The 15,444-nt window shown below is 37.4% G+C and overlaps 1 long non-coding RNA gene across 1 annotated transcript in view; it reads left to right on the top strand.

Annotated features, from left to right (window-relative positions):
- LOC134670798 (uncharacterized) overlaps positions 1-10,300 on the top strand; it is a 46,252-nt gene extending 35,952 nt beyond the window's left edge. The window contains exon 2 of the long non-coding RNA XR_010099131.1: positions 10,197-10,300. This is a non-coding gene — a long non-coding RNA (uncharacterized LOC134670798). The remainder of the gene's footprint in view (positions 1-10,196) is intronic.
- The last annotated feature ends 5,144 nt before the right edge of the window (positions 10,301-15,444 follow it).

The raw sequence follows: 15,444 nt of genomic DNA, 5'->3' as shown, positions 1-15,444 counted from the left end.
AGCTATATAATTTACCATGACAGTATATCTCTATTTCAAAGTCTCTTTGGTTGACATTGAATAAATAAAGTGTTTCCATGCAGCCGTTGCTAGGGGATGCGCAAGATAAGTTGCGTACGAAACATAACGTAACGTAAATTTTAAATAACTCCCCATAAATTTTCATAAGTACCTAGGGCGTGTATGTATGTGAAAATCGATTCTTAAATTCTTCTCCAATAAACTCCAAACAGTAACGGAATGTATATTACGGAAACTCCGCTCCATGAAGTTATTAACACTGTTGGTTTGTGCGCATTTTCCGGTTTATTCTACCGGATATTAACACCGAAATCACGTTGTTAGCGGGGAAACTCAAATATGACTCTTCGACAGAAGGGTTTTCACTAACTTTATGAATTAGATAATTAAGTTACACCCATAATTTACTACTTATTGAGACACAGAATTCGTCCATTATAGGTATACAGGGCGTCCCACGGCGATGCCACATGGAGGGAAAGTACCTTAAATATCATAGATAGCATATTTTGCTGAAAGAAGACTTCATTTTATTTTTAAAACTTAGTAAAGTTGCATTTTTGGTACAAGGTATTTTTTTTTCTCGTGTAGCGGGTTCGATTCCCGGTTTAACCATGAAATTATTTAAAATGCAATTCAACTTGTTTTTTTAAATCGAAATAATGTCTTCTTTCAGTAAGATGTTCATTTACAATAATTAAGGTACTTTTCCTCCAATGACGCGATAATTTTTTTCCATACATTTTTTTTCAAAAAAAATTAAAAAAGTATGAATGCAATTTAACTAAGTTTTAAAAATAAAATGAAGTCTTCTTTCAGCAAAATATGCTATCTATGATATTTAAGGTACTTTCCCTCCATGTGGCATCGCCGTGGGACGCCCTGTATAATGATTATATGTATTTATAATCCTTCAACACATAACTATGTAACAGTTATGTGTTGAAGGATGTAGGGTCAGTATCGCCGTTATACACGCCACCAGCATGTGTATCTAAGGCACACGCCACCGTTTTAAGTCCACCGCCAGGTGGCTTGGGTTCGACGACGGTGCCGCCCTTCCACACATTGATTGAAACTACTTTTCTACCGTACCCACACATGTATTACCTAACCCTTTGCCTATGTATTACTTATGATTGTTGTAATAAATGCTTTATTGTTTAATAGTTATGTGTTGAATTCATTTTAAGTTATCTCGGCGAACCCTTACCCCCTTATTCATACAAACCTCAATTAGCTGATAATCGTTTGTCTTTATTTTTCATTTTGACTAATGTATTTCTAAGAAAGGGATAAAACATTATTTAACTAAATCAGCCGGCGTATCATGGATGGCTTTATCCATCTTTATCCACGTGAGAAAATAACTGTCTCTTTTTAACACAGTTCCGTACAGTACGGATAATGATGGTCGTTCTTATCTACGTGACAACGCGATAAAACGGCATCCGTCACTTTCATTCGCGTTCTGTTAAAAAGTGACAGATATTTTGTCACGTGGATAAAGCCATCCATAATAGGCATGCAGGCCCGTAAAGTTTTATGAATAAGGGGGTTAGTATCTATACCGGGTGTGGCCTGTAACACTAGCAAATAATTAAAAGATAGACTGTACTCCTCAAACGGTCACACTTTTGTTCAACAACTTTTAAAAATTATAAAGTATTCCTGATATTTCATACAAAATAAATATTATCTTCAATGGACGCCATCGCCACGCCATATCATTGTGATTGACGTTGCTTGTCACGCCTTAAACATAACAAAATTCGTAATACATTGCGTCTTAGAATAAACTTTAAAGTGTATTAAAAATCAAACCACAAGTTATTTTTAGAAGTCGCTGAACAAATGTTGGTCAGTATGAGGAGTACAGCCTACACTTAAATTTTTTGCTCATGTTACAGGCCACACCCGGTATACATAGAGTATTTAAGAGACACTAGGCATTTTGTTGAAACAAAACAAACTAAGTATGTATTATTTTGTGAGGTATAAAGTTGAAGCCAGTTTACCGAGCAAGCGACATAGCAAACAAACAGTCAACAAAACTACGTCATTGTGGTTAGGATGCGATACTTATAAATTCAGAGAATAATAAACATTACGAACGGTGAAATATCTATGTAGGATCCCTATTCAGAATCTAAAATCTTTTAGGGCTAATTTAGACGGCGAGAGAACTCTCATACGATTGCGATTTTAGTTACCTACATTGCGGAACACTGAGGTCTGATTTACTGTAATAATTTTTTTAAGCGTGTTGTTAACTGTTAATTATTTATTTTTGTCTTCCTTTATGTAATAAATATCGCGCATTGGATTACTCTGTAAAGTGGTATTGTATAGTTGATTATTTAAAAAAAAAAAAAAAAATTGAGCCGACCGATCAAATAACGCAATGTAATAAAACTCGCATGCGAGTTCTCGCACCGTCTAAATGAGAAATAAGTAGGTATTTTTAAACGGACAAGTCCGAGTCGGACTCGCCCACCGAGGGTTCCGTACTTTTTAATACCTATTTATTGTTATAGCGGCAACAGAAATGTAGATGTAGATGTAGTGTAGGGACGCCCGGCCGGAAGCAGGCGGGCTATCGATCGCTTGTTGCGTTCATTTAGCCCGGTTCCCTGGAGTTGGAGCTGCAGGTTACTGTCCCGGCGGCATTCCCACACTATTCTCCTCAAATCTTCTTGTTTTCCTGCAGAACAGAAGGACATCTTTGAGTTCGACGTCCTTTAGTTCGTTTTCTTCTAGTGTGTCTCTACCGAATGTATTATATCGCGGTGCCGCGTACATAGTACATTCTGCTAGTAAGTGTAAGCTGGTCTCCTCCTTACCACAATGTGGACAGGAGGCGTCTCTACTAATTTCCATTATCTTAAGGTGTCTGTTGAGAGTATTGTGACCTGTAATGATACCTGTCAGTAGTCTCAGACTGCTCTTACATCAACAGAAATGTAAGTAATTCATTAATTATGTAATGTAATTCACTCAATCCCACATAGAGAATATTTTTATACTAAACGCATTCAACATTATTTAAATACAGACAACGGCATAGAAGCCGTAGAGAAAATACATTTTTTTTTTTGTAACTAAATACCTGAGGTTTTTACCTAGCGTCAATAAGCATATCCCTTCGGGTGGCAGCACCTCCGGTTGAACGGCAGGAGAAATGGCGCGGCCATTTTTTAAATATGCCTTTGCGTGGCAGAGGCCGCGAGAAGGTTCGGTCATAACAAGCCCGTAATTGGCAGAGACCGTCTCGCGGCATCTGTGCGACGCTGCATTTCGCGCCTAAAATAAAACCGTTAAAACTATGCCTTGCTTGCTCACTCTTGCAAGATGCATTCGTCAATAAACAAGGATAGTATTCCCTAACGGTCGAATTCCCGCGTAAAACAAAGTCACGCGCCAAATTCGCGATGATCACCCATTGAGGCCCCGCCACTTGACGTATATTTTTCCAAAATGGCTGCGCCACTCAACGGGCTTGTTATGTCTGTCCTCCTCGCGGCCACCGCCACTTACCGTAGAGACCTCGAGGAGGACAATGCCACTCGAAGGGTTATGCAACATTACGTATTCAATATTATTTTGATGTGTCAAATCCGTATTCCAGAATAAGACCCCCAGAGATAGGTAACCAAATTAATTGAAAACTGTTGACTCGACCACGAGTGCTGTTTGTTTTTCATTCCCTTCATAAAACACCTAAGTTATACAGATCGTTAATACACAAATTGAACCTTCTTGTATGCATGTTAAAGTTGACTTTCCAACTGATGTTATCGTTCAATCATGCTGGCAACTACTTATGTAATCTCATTTAAAGTTCTGAGTGGTTATTGACTGTTTGAGTATTATGTTAATTATGAAATGACAAGGTTCTCTAACTCTGAATCTATACTATACCTACTTATTGAAATATAATTATCAGACATCCTAAATTTTATAGCATTTTCGGCGCAGCGGAGTGGTGTTAACGGAATTGGTAGAGGTAAACAATTAAAACCCTTATGATTAATTAGCGTTAATTACGTTAATGTTAACCTTAATTTTCCATTTCAGCTGAAATTATCTATATCAATTCCGTTAACACCACTCCGCTGCACCAAAAATGCTATAAATTGTCTGATAGGGGAGACCGAGGTGAGTTGTGACTGAGGAGAATTGTGACATCGTTGATTTTTTGGAATCTATTAACTAAAAACAAGGTCGCAATAGCGCGCCTTTGTTAGTTCAAGTTACGAGTTAACAAACGCACACTGTTACGAGCTCGCTAACAGTCATTAGATTCCAAAAAATCGACAATATCACAATTCTCCTCTTTCAAAACTCACCTCGGTCTCCCCTTATCATGCGATAAAAAACATCAAAAATAAAATTCAATGCTTTTTTTACCTATTTTATAAATAGACAGAGGGGTAACACTAACTAGACAAAGCAAATATTCCCCAATTATAATTATGTATGTGGCTGATAAAAACGCGACCATGCTACTTCGAATCCGGGACCTCCTACTTCTACTTCGTAGGCCGTAGTGGGTATGAGGTCATTAAATATGTATGGTGTTAATCATGGTGTGTGAAAGGCCGGACGACCTCCAAACGTAGCTGTAGGGCACATTTTGACGCGCACAATGCAAGCGTGAGAGTCACTCGCTTCGATTATCTAAAGCTAACCCCTGCCGAATGGTATGGAGTCGGCTTTCTTTATTTTATAAATGCAAATGGCGTCGTAGTGTACCTGGTTGTGACAATGCCTACGAAGCTGGAGGTCGAATGATAATGGTATTTATTTGTGTGTTTATCATTAATATTTATAGTACCTATAATATATTTAAGTGCCTATTTTATGCCTTTTTAATATAACATTATCATCTAGTCCTCATCTGACTGTTGGACTCGGTATAAGATCAAAAAAGTTCAATATTTTTTTAAATAAATTAATTGGTTGACCCCGGAATTTCTTAACAAAAGTTAAAAAAATTAAAAAATTCATTACTTAAAAATCGGCTACAAAACATACATGGGGATACATGGAGTATGGGGGTGGGATAGCCCACGTGAAGAATCTAAAAATAATTGTGAACGACAAGGTTTCGCCCAGCCTGTATATTTTTACTTCCATTTTTAAAATAATATTAAAACTATACATAACCGTCTCCACACTGTGATCGAGCGTGTGCACGCGGTCGAGTCGGTCGACTTCAAGAGACCGCTCACGGCTGACCACCTCGCATGTGAAAACATACCCTTATAAACATATACCTACCATTATTGCATACCGTAAACTGAGTTTACTTTGATAAGCGGGGTAACATTGATCATCGATTTTTAGGGTTCCGTACCTCAAAAGGAAAAAACGGAACCCTTATAGGATCACTCGTGCGTCTGTCTGTCTGTCTGTCCGTCTGTCACAGCCAATTTGCTCCGAAACTACCGGACCAATTAAGTTGAAATTTGGTACACATATGTAAGTCTGTGACCCAAAGACGGGTATGTAACGTCAACAAATGAATTTTAAACATAGGGGCTACTTTTGGGGGGTAAACGATTAAATTAAAAAACAAAGTTTTGAAAACTATATCGTGTTACATATCAAACGAAAGAACTCATTTTGAAAATCTCAAATATATTTTTCTTATAAATTTAAGATAAAAAATTTAGAAGTTATTCAAGAAAATAGACAAAAAATTACCATTCCCCCCCCTCTATCTCCGAAACTACTGGGTACACAAAATAGTCCTTTACCTAAAGATGACAGGAAAACCTATTAGAAATCTAGAGTCAAGCGTGAGTCGGATTTAAGAACGAAAATGCGGTTAACGTTTTTTTAGGGACACAGCCGCAATGGTTTAAGTGAAACGTGATGTAGACAGCTATTGCGAAGGCCCTAGGCCGATATCCGCGTAAGGCCGAAGACCCGAAGCGTCCCAAAGAGGCGTGCCTTTAGCTTCAAGCGTGAGTCGGACTGAAGACAAAAAATGCGACTAGGCTGTATCTGGCAATTAGCCGCAATGGTACTTGTAGTACAGTCAACAGCAGAAGTTGCTAGGCGGGCGAGGTGTTCAAAATTACCTTCACATGCTCTTATTGTCTTGAGTATAAAGTCGCGTCCAGATCATTTTAAACCACTCGCCCGCTTAGCAACTTCTGCTGCTGACTGTACTGATTGATTAGGATACGTTTTACGTGTTACGTGTTTTAAAAAGCACTAGGTATACAGGGTGGCTAAAAAATAAACTAAGTGTATTCCCGTTGCCAACGTGCAACCCTGAAATCGCGAAGAAAAATTTGGCTGTTTCATCCATTTTGGCTGTTCCGTTTTCTATGGGAGGATACTTCTTTTTTCGCGATTTCGGGGTTGGTCCCGTACTAAAAGTAGCTCAGTATAATCCCAAAACCTCCTCGTACTTTGATCACCCTCCTGTAGGTATTATCTCTCTTCGGCCTTCGCTTTTAAAACACTTTCGGAAGTTGTCGGAAGCGCGACCCGTCGGACGCTCGAGTTTTCAGCTCTACGCATTTGGACACTTGTATTATTGTTCGGCATTTAATCTTCAGAGATATAGAGATATAAGCCACCATGCCAGAAAACTTCATGTTACATCTGGTTTTTGATTGACCCATTCGGGTTTTTCAAGACGTTTCACTCACGTCACATTTCACGTACAAAAAAAAGTGTTGAAAATTGTGTGATGTACGGAACCCTTGAAACGCGAGTCCGACTCGCACTTGACCAGTTTTTTTATGCTATAACCTCGAACCACCCAATGTACATTAGGCTGTACACTCAGTTTCGATGGAATATCAACCTTAATTAAAAACAAAGTAGGTAGCATTTCATATATCTCGTAAAATTTTCGAACATATGAAATGAAACCCAATTGAAAATACAAGATTCTGACTTACTTGGCTTGTAATTTTGGTATGGTGGGCGGCACGAGGATAGGTAATAGGTATTTTTAACGAACATTTTGTAATATTTGTAATTATTAGGTATTTGTAACATTAAGTTAGGTAAGTGGAACACCTCCATACTAAGTATTTTTTAGTAATAAGATGATTTCTGAACGCGGTCTTTGTAATTTTGTTATGTGGTTGACAACCTTAACAGAAACACGGTGAAAGCATAATTTATTGCTGCGATTGCTATTAGTTAGAATAATTAAATAGTCATTACATTTATTAAATACATCGTCGTGGGTGAATTTAATTAGTACATCTGGAAATTCCAGAAGGTTTAAGGTCGTCAACCTCTAGTGCCTTTCCTTTAATCGCACCCCAGGCTCTCATGAGCCGTGGCGAAATGCCGGGATAACGCGAGGAAGAAGAAGAACTGTCTGTATGTAAAAACATGTTATTCTACCCACGATTAGTTTCATTCTACCCACCTACTATATAGTCAATAGATATCTCTCTTCTTTGTCGATTCATTCTTGACCGAGTGGAGTAAATTTTTAGCGCTTTAAACCAATAAGGCCCACTTGCACCGTTCCACTAACCCGTAGTTAAGCGGTTAAACCTTTAACTTAATGTCAAATTGTGCTGGTAACCATGGTAACGCCAAGTTTATCCGGTTAACCCCGGGTTTGTGGAATGGTGTAAGTGGCCCTAAGCTGATAAAACCTAGGTTAATCGATATTAAACTTTCGTGACCCGACGGGCCCGAAACATGTCGCCAATAGCGACTAAAAATTCAAGTGAGTGAAACCGTTGTCGTTTAAACAATTTAAACCTATAATACAGTAAAATTATACATTTTGCGTTTGCGTCAAATCCGGTAGTTCTGATTTTTTGCAGGCTTATTTATGATGTTGGCCCAATGAATAATCCAAGTTTGTGACCTTGAGCGCCGAACGCAACTTTGTTAAAATCGAATAAACCGCAATTTTTTTTAGATTTGGGCGATTTTAACCCTAAAGTACTAGTTTTTGATAGTAACTTCCTAGGGCGCTTTTAAAGTAGACTAAATTTGCTACAATAAGACACTAGAATTGTCTCTGTACATCTAATATTTTCCGAGATAAAGCCTTTCAAAATTTTATAATTTTACATCAGTTCTTAGCTATAATATAAGGGTAAGGTAGGTAATTTATATGGAATTCATCACCGGCACGTTCTACAAAATATTTATTTTCCATAAAAAATGTATGAGTGCCTATTTTGAAAAAATATTTAAAAAAATAATAATTTAAATATAAAATTTTGAAAGGCTTTATCTCGGAAAATATTAGATGTACAGAGACAATTCTAGTGTCTTATTGTAGCAAATTTAGTCTACTTTAAAACGCCCTAGGAAGTTACTACCAAAAACTAGTACTTTAGGGTTATAATCGCCCAAATCTAAAAAAAAATTGCGGTTTATTCGATTTTTGACAAAGTTGCGTTCGGCACTCGAAGTCACAAACTTGGATTATTCATTGGGCCAACATCATAAACAAGTCTGCAAAAAATCAGAACTACCGGATTTGCCGCAAAAGAGCCAGGTTACAAAATTCGACAAAGTTACTGGATTACTAGGTTAAGTTGTACAATTTTACATGGCTTTTTTTGTATTCTTTGTATGATTTTAATTGGGTGGATCAACTTCTTTGTGCCTTTACTCTGCGTTTTTAGTGGACAATAGTGGTACAATTTTGTTAGAGTGTAGTCTGAATCCAAACGGTACCTTTACACCAATACAAATAAAGTGCATAATTTTATTATTACGAAAAGTTACGAACGCGTCTTGCTACTTCATTCGTCTCGATACAAAAAGAGTAGGTAGTGAAGTTGACTGAAGTATCTAGCATGACAAATACGAACGTTTCCGAGAAAATACGAAGGAAAACAATTATGCTATATATATACATATAGGTACTTACATCTGTAAGCCGCTGCAGCTTGTCGAACTACGTAGTTGTAATATTTAAGGCAGGGACACACTTATCCCACATATGCAATGCATTATGACAATCTGAACCCTGAAAGTTGTATGCTTAGAAACATACTTATGCGTTGCGTATGACAAGTATGTTTCTAAGCGTACAAATTTCAGGGTTCAGATGTCATAATGCATTGCATACGTTGCGTACGTGGGGTAAGTGTGTCGCGAGCTTAAGCCGCCCTTCTTCCAAGGCCACCCTGTATGTAATACCCTAAGGGGTCATCCATTAGTTACGTCTCACGTTTAGGGGGTGGGAGGGGGTCAAGAAAATGTGACATGTTGTGACATGAGGGAGGGGGGAGTCACAAACATTGTGACGTCATTTTAACATCATCACTATTCATCAGTAACTGTAAATTAATTTATACATATTTTTTTATTCGCTGTAGGTACATTTAAATAATGAGGTTTTGGGAGTAGGCAATTTTCGTTCCTAATTGGTTTTGTGTTATAAAATTACTAATATTTTTTTTACCAAAAATATGTTTTATTAAAAAAAGAATGCCACGTTAGTATTGCCGATTTCGTTGAAAACAAAATTGCCTAAAATGTGACGTCACACCAGGTGGGGAGGGGTTTGCAAAATGTGACCAAGTGTGACAAGGAAGGGGGCAGGGGTCAAAAAACCTAGAAATTCGTGTGACGTAATTAATGGATGATCCCTAAGCAATCCACTATAAGCCCTCCTACCTGCCGATAAAAGCAAGCCCTTTACGGTGACCGTGACACACGCTTTACGACTCTCTTAGCTTATTTCTGAGATCATATGATCGCCGTTAACATTTATGGGTGAACTTCATTTATGTGCAATGTCAATTTCATTAACATTTAGAAGATGTGTCGGTAATCAAAGATAAAAATAAATTGGCACCTATTTTAGTACCTCTACACCGTGTTTTTATTGAATTCCGTTAACTTCGGGGTATGATTAAGTACGTTTAAGAGAACTAGATGGCATAGTTACTTTTCAAACAAAATAATTTATTTTTTGCTTTTTTTTTAGTAAAAATAATTTTAAAAAGTAATTAAATGTAGCGTATGGCGTTGTTGTAACTCGGGCATTGCATTTAACTCAACCAAACAATTGAAATCTGTGACATGTCAATGTCATTTCGAACATCGATCGACCGAGATTGTACTTAAGTTTAGTAGCAAATGTATGATCTCATTCTAAACACTAATCAATATGTAAACCGGCCCTAAGGCAAGTGTACACGCTTATAGAGGCCTTATAGGAAAAAATAAATTCTTGATTAACTCCGAAATGGAGTTAATTAGAATACCGGTGTCTTTGGGAAAGTTACTTGATTTAAGCTCAGGAATACACCCTTGAAATTAAAGGAAATCAAAAAAAACACGGTGTACTATAATAAAATTAATGACGAGTACGTCGATCGGCTTAACAACATGTTGTCCACAATTTTACACTTAGAACACCAATCAACTTTCCTAAAATAAAACCGGGCAAGTGCGAGTCGGACTCGCGCACGAAGGGTTCCGTACCATAATGCAAAAAAGGTCACCCATCCAAGTACTGGCCCGCCCGACGTTGCCTAACGTCGGTCAAAAATCACGTTTGTTGTATGGGAGCCCCATTGAAATCTTTTTTTATTCTGTTTTTAGTATTTGTTGTTATAGCGGCAACAGAAATACATCATCTGTGAAAATTTCAACTGTCTAGCTATCACGGTTCGTGAGATACAGCCTGGTGACAGACGGACGGATGGACGGACGGTCAACAGAGTCTTAGTAATAGGGTTCCGTTTTACCCTTTGGGTACGGAACCCTAAAAAGGGAAAAATAGGCACAATACAATTATTCTTTAATGCTCACCAATATGAAAAATAACATGATACCTATGAAAAGTTCTTGTGCTTTCATAGGTGGAGCATAAGTGGACTGTAATATTAAAGATCTTGTAGGAAAATAGTTATTTACGATACAAGTGCGAAAAAGAGGAAATTCGAAACGAGTGGCGATAAATTAAAACACGACCGAAGGGAGTGTTTTAAATCGATACGAGTTGCGAATTACCTATTCGCACGTGTATCGTACAACGTTTTACAGTACATTTGGCCCTTTAAACTTTTGACATCGCACGAAAAGTGCTATTTTACGCACTAGTGCGGAAAAATAGGACCATATGTACTGTAAAATATGGTTTATTTTAGAAACCACAAAACACGCATTGTCACAGGAAAGAAAATTAAAGAAGTGCCGCTAAGGCAACTAAATAACAATATTTTTAATATTTCAAATATAGAACTTTTAGTTCTTTTTAGGGTTCCGTACCCAAAGGGTAAAACGGGACCCTATTACTAAGACTTCGCTGTCCGTCCGTCCGTCCGTCTGTCACCAGGCTGTATCTCACGAACCGTGATAGCTAGACAGTTGAAATTTTCACAGATGATGTATTTCTGTTGCCGCTATAACAACAAATACTAAAAACAGAATAAAATATAGATTTAAATGGGGCTCCCATACAACAAACGTGATTTTTGACCAAAGTTAAGCAACGTCGGGAGGGGTCAGTACATGGATGGGTGACCGTTTTCTTTTTGCTTTTTTTTGTTTTTTTTTGCATTATGGTACGGAACCCTTCGTGCGCGAGTCCGACTCGCACTTGCCCGGTTTTTTTTAATGTTGCTAACAACCTATACCTACAAATTAAGCATAACTTATGTAGTATTTTTTTACATAATTATTCTTTATCTTTATGAACTAAAGAACCTGAACATAACAGAAGAGACAACCCAGAATCAACTACGCTGGCGCAAAATGACAAGGAGACCCGGCCCCACTTAGGTAGGCTAAGGGATGGAGGAAAAAAAAAAGATTCGAGATCTTTAGAAACCTTAGTTTTTCTTCACGTGCCTACTGTCAACGAACGGCGTATAATTGCGCTCTTATGAAGGCAGAATCATTGTTCTTTCCCAAGGCATCACCTCAATTAAATGTAAGACATATTACCTACTCTTGTGTCAAGTGTCAAATACGTAATACGCTAGTCTTAAATTACAATCCATTGCATGCCAACTAACCGAGCTATTGAATTCTCCGTCTAGATTAGGGTGTTGCTTATTTCGTCGAAGTTAAAATTTTCTATGTCTCACCCGCTTAAATTATTCTCTTCCACTACGAAAGAAATGTGGATTTTTTTCAGATTTTTTATTTTCGTTTTAGGATTCGGTACCGGGATTTGAAAATTTGTATCCTTCATACAATATTTTTTTATATATATATAATTTTTTTCAACCGTGATAGTGAATCAAGGTATATGGAAGCTATCAATATGTAATTCAATAGTAGGTATACCTAGTTAAAGTAAGTGTAAGTATATATTTTAAATAATTTTTATTCCTGTTTTAGGAGTGCGCACTGCTGAATCAATATTTAGAACGCCTAAAAAAATAGTGGTTATATGTTAAACTGCACATAACACCCTGACCCGTTGTCTCATAAAGAAAAAACGAGAAAAAATTTAAAAATAATAATAATTTTGTATGGAGGGTCCAAATTTTCAAAATTTGGACCACTAAAAAAACCACTAAAACTAAAACGTAATTGCAAATTCTGAACACAATCCACATTTGTTTTTTAATGAAAGAGAATAAATTAAGCGGGTGAGACGTAGATAATTTTAACATCGACGAAATAAGCAACACCCTAGTCTAGATAATATAATTCCATTAGGCCTAGATAGCGAAATAGGAAAATAAAGTTCCTAAAACGTGAGGTGTGGATGGGTCTGGTCAGCTGGGGTCAAAAAGGTTCAGGAAAATGAGTGTCTTTGACTTGGATACATTTTTCTAAGGCTTTCATCATGTAACTATTAAGAAGTAGATGGTTTTAACATGTCGGGAAGGCGAAATTACGAAAATTTTAGGCTTATAGTCCGTATACATTATATATATAATTTTATATTAAAGAAAACCTACCTACTAATAAAGTTTTTGACGCACTGTGCAGTTTTGCAAAATCGATGTTGTGTTGTGTTCGTAATTTGTTACCGCATTAAAACTGCATGTTAATTCACCGGTCGCCTAACAACTCTTTTTTCCTCATAATTTTTATCTCACTCGTATCATGATGTTTTTGTCGTGTGTATTTTCCCGACCTCGGGATCAGCTTTAGGTCAGAACTTATCTGAATTGTCGATTTCACCGGTTGACAGCATAATTGCGTTACTAGGTAAAACACAGATAACACACAAATTATTCCAGTCTTTTTATCGCTACAATTTACTAAAATCGGTTCGTTCTACATAGATGATACTTGTTGGTAGACGCCTTGACCAGTGAAATCTGTCTCGTTTTAAACTAGTGGCTCTATGGGCTGCTGTACCTACCTAGACCAAGCGATAAGAAGCTTCAAGAAATTTAAAATACCTACGTCAAATACTTCGTTGTCATTATTAGAGTGAACTCACAATGGTCTTGTGCCATAAACCCTACTGACGCTCAATTACTCCCGCCATTTCTAACTATTATCAAAAATTCTCATCAAGCATATAAATACGCCTCCACCTCGCGTACGCGTCTACGCCTCGGCTAGTCTGTGGCCATGAGTAAGCCCATTCATAATAATAATAAATAAAAAAAAATACCCTCAATGGAATTTAGACCTAGGACGTAAAGCTTTAGCAACTAGCCCAGAGAAGCCTGTAAACGGTTCTTTAGTTTGAAAACAACTTTATTTATGTAGCTGGCATTAACTCTAAAGTGTTCTCTCTTTCATAAATACTTTGCCTCGTGTTTCTAATTGCCTAGGAATGGTAATAACAGCTAACTTTGTATTTTATTTAGACTAAATGCCACTTCACCTGTGGCTCGGCCATACTAAACAGCTGTTTAACATAGCCACGAGGCAAATCTGCAAGTTCCACTTGTAATAGGGAATATTAGGCAAACCTCTGCGTAGATGGCACCTTTGTGGCACATACAGTAAACAAACATTGACACATCACACGTCACGTCAATCACATGGCCTACCGCGAAACAAGAAATTCGAAATTTCGTTATGTAATCTCTTTATCACTGTTGCATATTCGAGCGATAAAGAGGCAGATAACTAAATTTCGATTTTCGCGTTTACCGGTAGGCCCTTGTTAACAATAGCGGAGTCAGTTATGAAGTTGACCCAAAAAAAATTTATTAAGCTATGAGCTTCATCACATATGATCTTTGAGTAATTCTAAGCATTTCAAGCCTGGGAGGCCATAAGGGGCGGGGGGGTACAAAGATGGCCGCCCCCGTCATCATTCAAAAAAATCTGTTCTGCTCCTGGTGGCTACTAGGGCAAGTTTGGTATCATTTTCGTATAAACCGAAGACGTAGAATTCATTGCTGATATTTATTTTTTTCAGCTTCATAGTAATTTTACAAGAAAAACGTAAAAAGATGAAAATTTAGGATGGAGATATTTGCTTTGAGAGCTAATAACTTTTGTATAGTAGCCAAAAATATCATATAAAAAATACTATAATAAAGCGTAATTCATGCAGATTCTAAACATATACACGTTGAGTAATATCCTACTGCAAAAAGATGGTGAAAAAATTATTTATTTATTTATTTATTAGAGATAAATCACAATTACATAATATTTTGATCCAAGAGCATCGTTAAACCAGCGTATTAAATGACCGCAGCGCGGGTAGTTGGACTTTCGTTTATCTTGCGGACCGTCGTTTATCTTACAAAATGATCGAGTACGAGTATTTACGTAGGTATGCTTACTTTGCTAGATTTTATGATGACGAATAAAATACTTTCATCCAGACATAATTCATCATCATACAGACATAATTTTATGCACTTTAATTTTAATGCACTTGCAACGATTTGAGTGGACCCTGTGTTATTTAACCGGTGTTTTCTGTAAGGTGGAGGTAAGTACGTACTTCCCCAGTTGGGCTCTGCTCGGATAGATCTGGAATGACATCCGCTGTGCTGTGCCCTACCACACAAAGCGAGATGACATTTACAGTGCCCATACCTCTCTTTTGAACGTAGTTTAAGGATATACCCTATTATGCGGAGAGCTTACATTTAGAAATCATAACAGCTATGTATATTTGTCATACTAATATAGGTTATGCAAGTATGACTTGGTGACAAACCAACGAAGCCCCGCCTCGCGGGGCTTCTATTTTCTGCTCTGAGGGATAAAAGGTAACTAACGAACCTAACCTAACCCAACCTGAAATTGCGGTTGTACATGATCTTATTTGTTAAGCGAGCCGCCCTCCTCTTTAGACATGGGGATACCTGTGTCTATTTTTTTAACCTATACCAGAATTATGTCTGTGTACTGGAATCTGCGGACATTAAATATACAGAAAGCATTTTATTCGTCATCATAAAATCTAGCAAAGTAAGCATAGTTACCTACGTAGATACTCGTACTCGACCATTTTGTAAGATAAATGCCGCCTAGCGAGAGTCCAACTACCCGCGCTGCGGTCATTTAATAATGTTTCAC

Source organism: Cydia fagiglandana, chromosome 14, assembly GCF_963556715.1.
Source record: "Cydia fagiglandana chromosome 14, ilCydFagi1.1, whole genome shotgun sequence".
Taxonomy (NCBI): Eukaryota; Metazoa; Arthropoda; class Insecta; order Lepidoptera; family Tortricidae; genus Cydia; species Cydia fagiglandana.
This window is presented reverse-complemented; position numbering and strand designations above follow the sequence as displayed.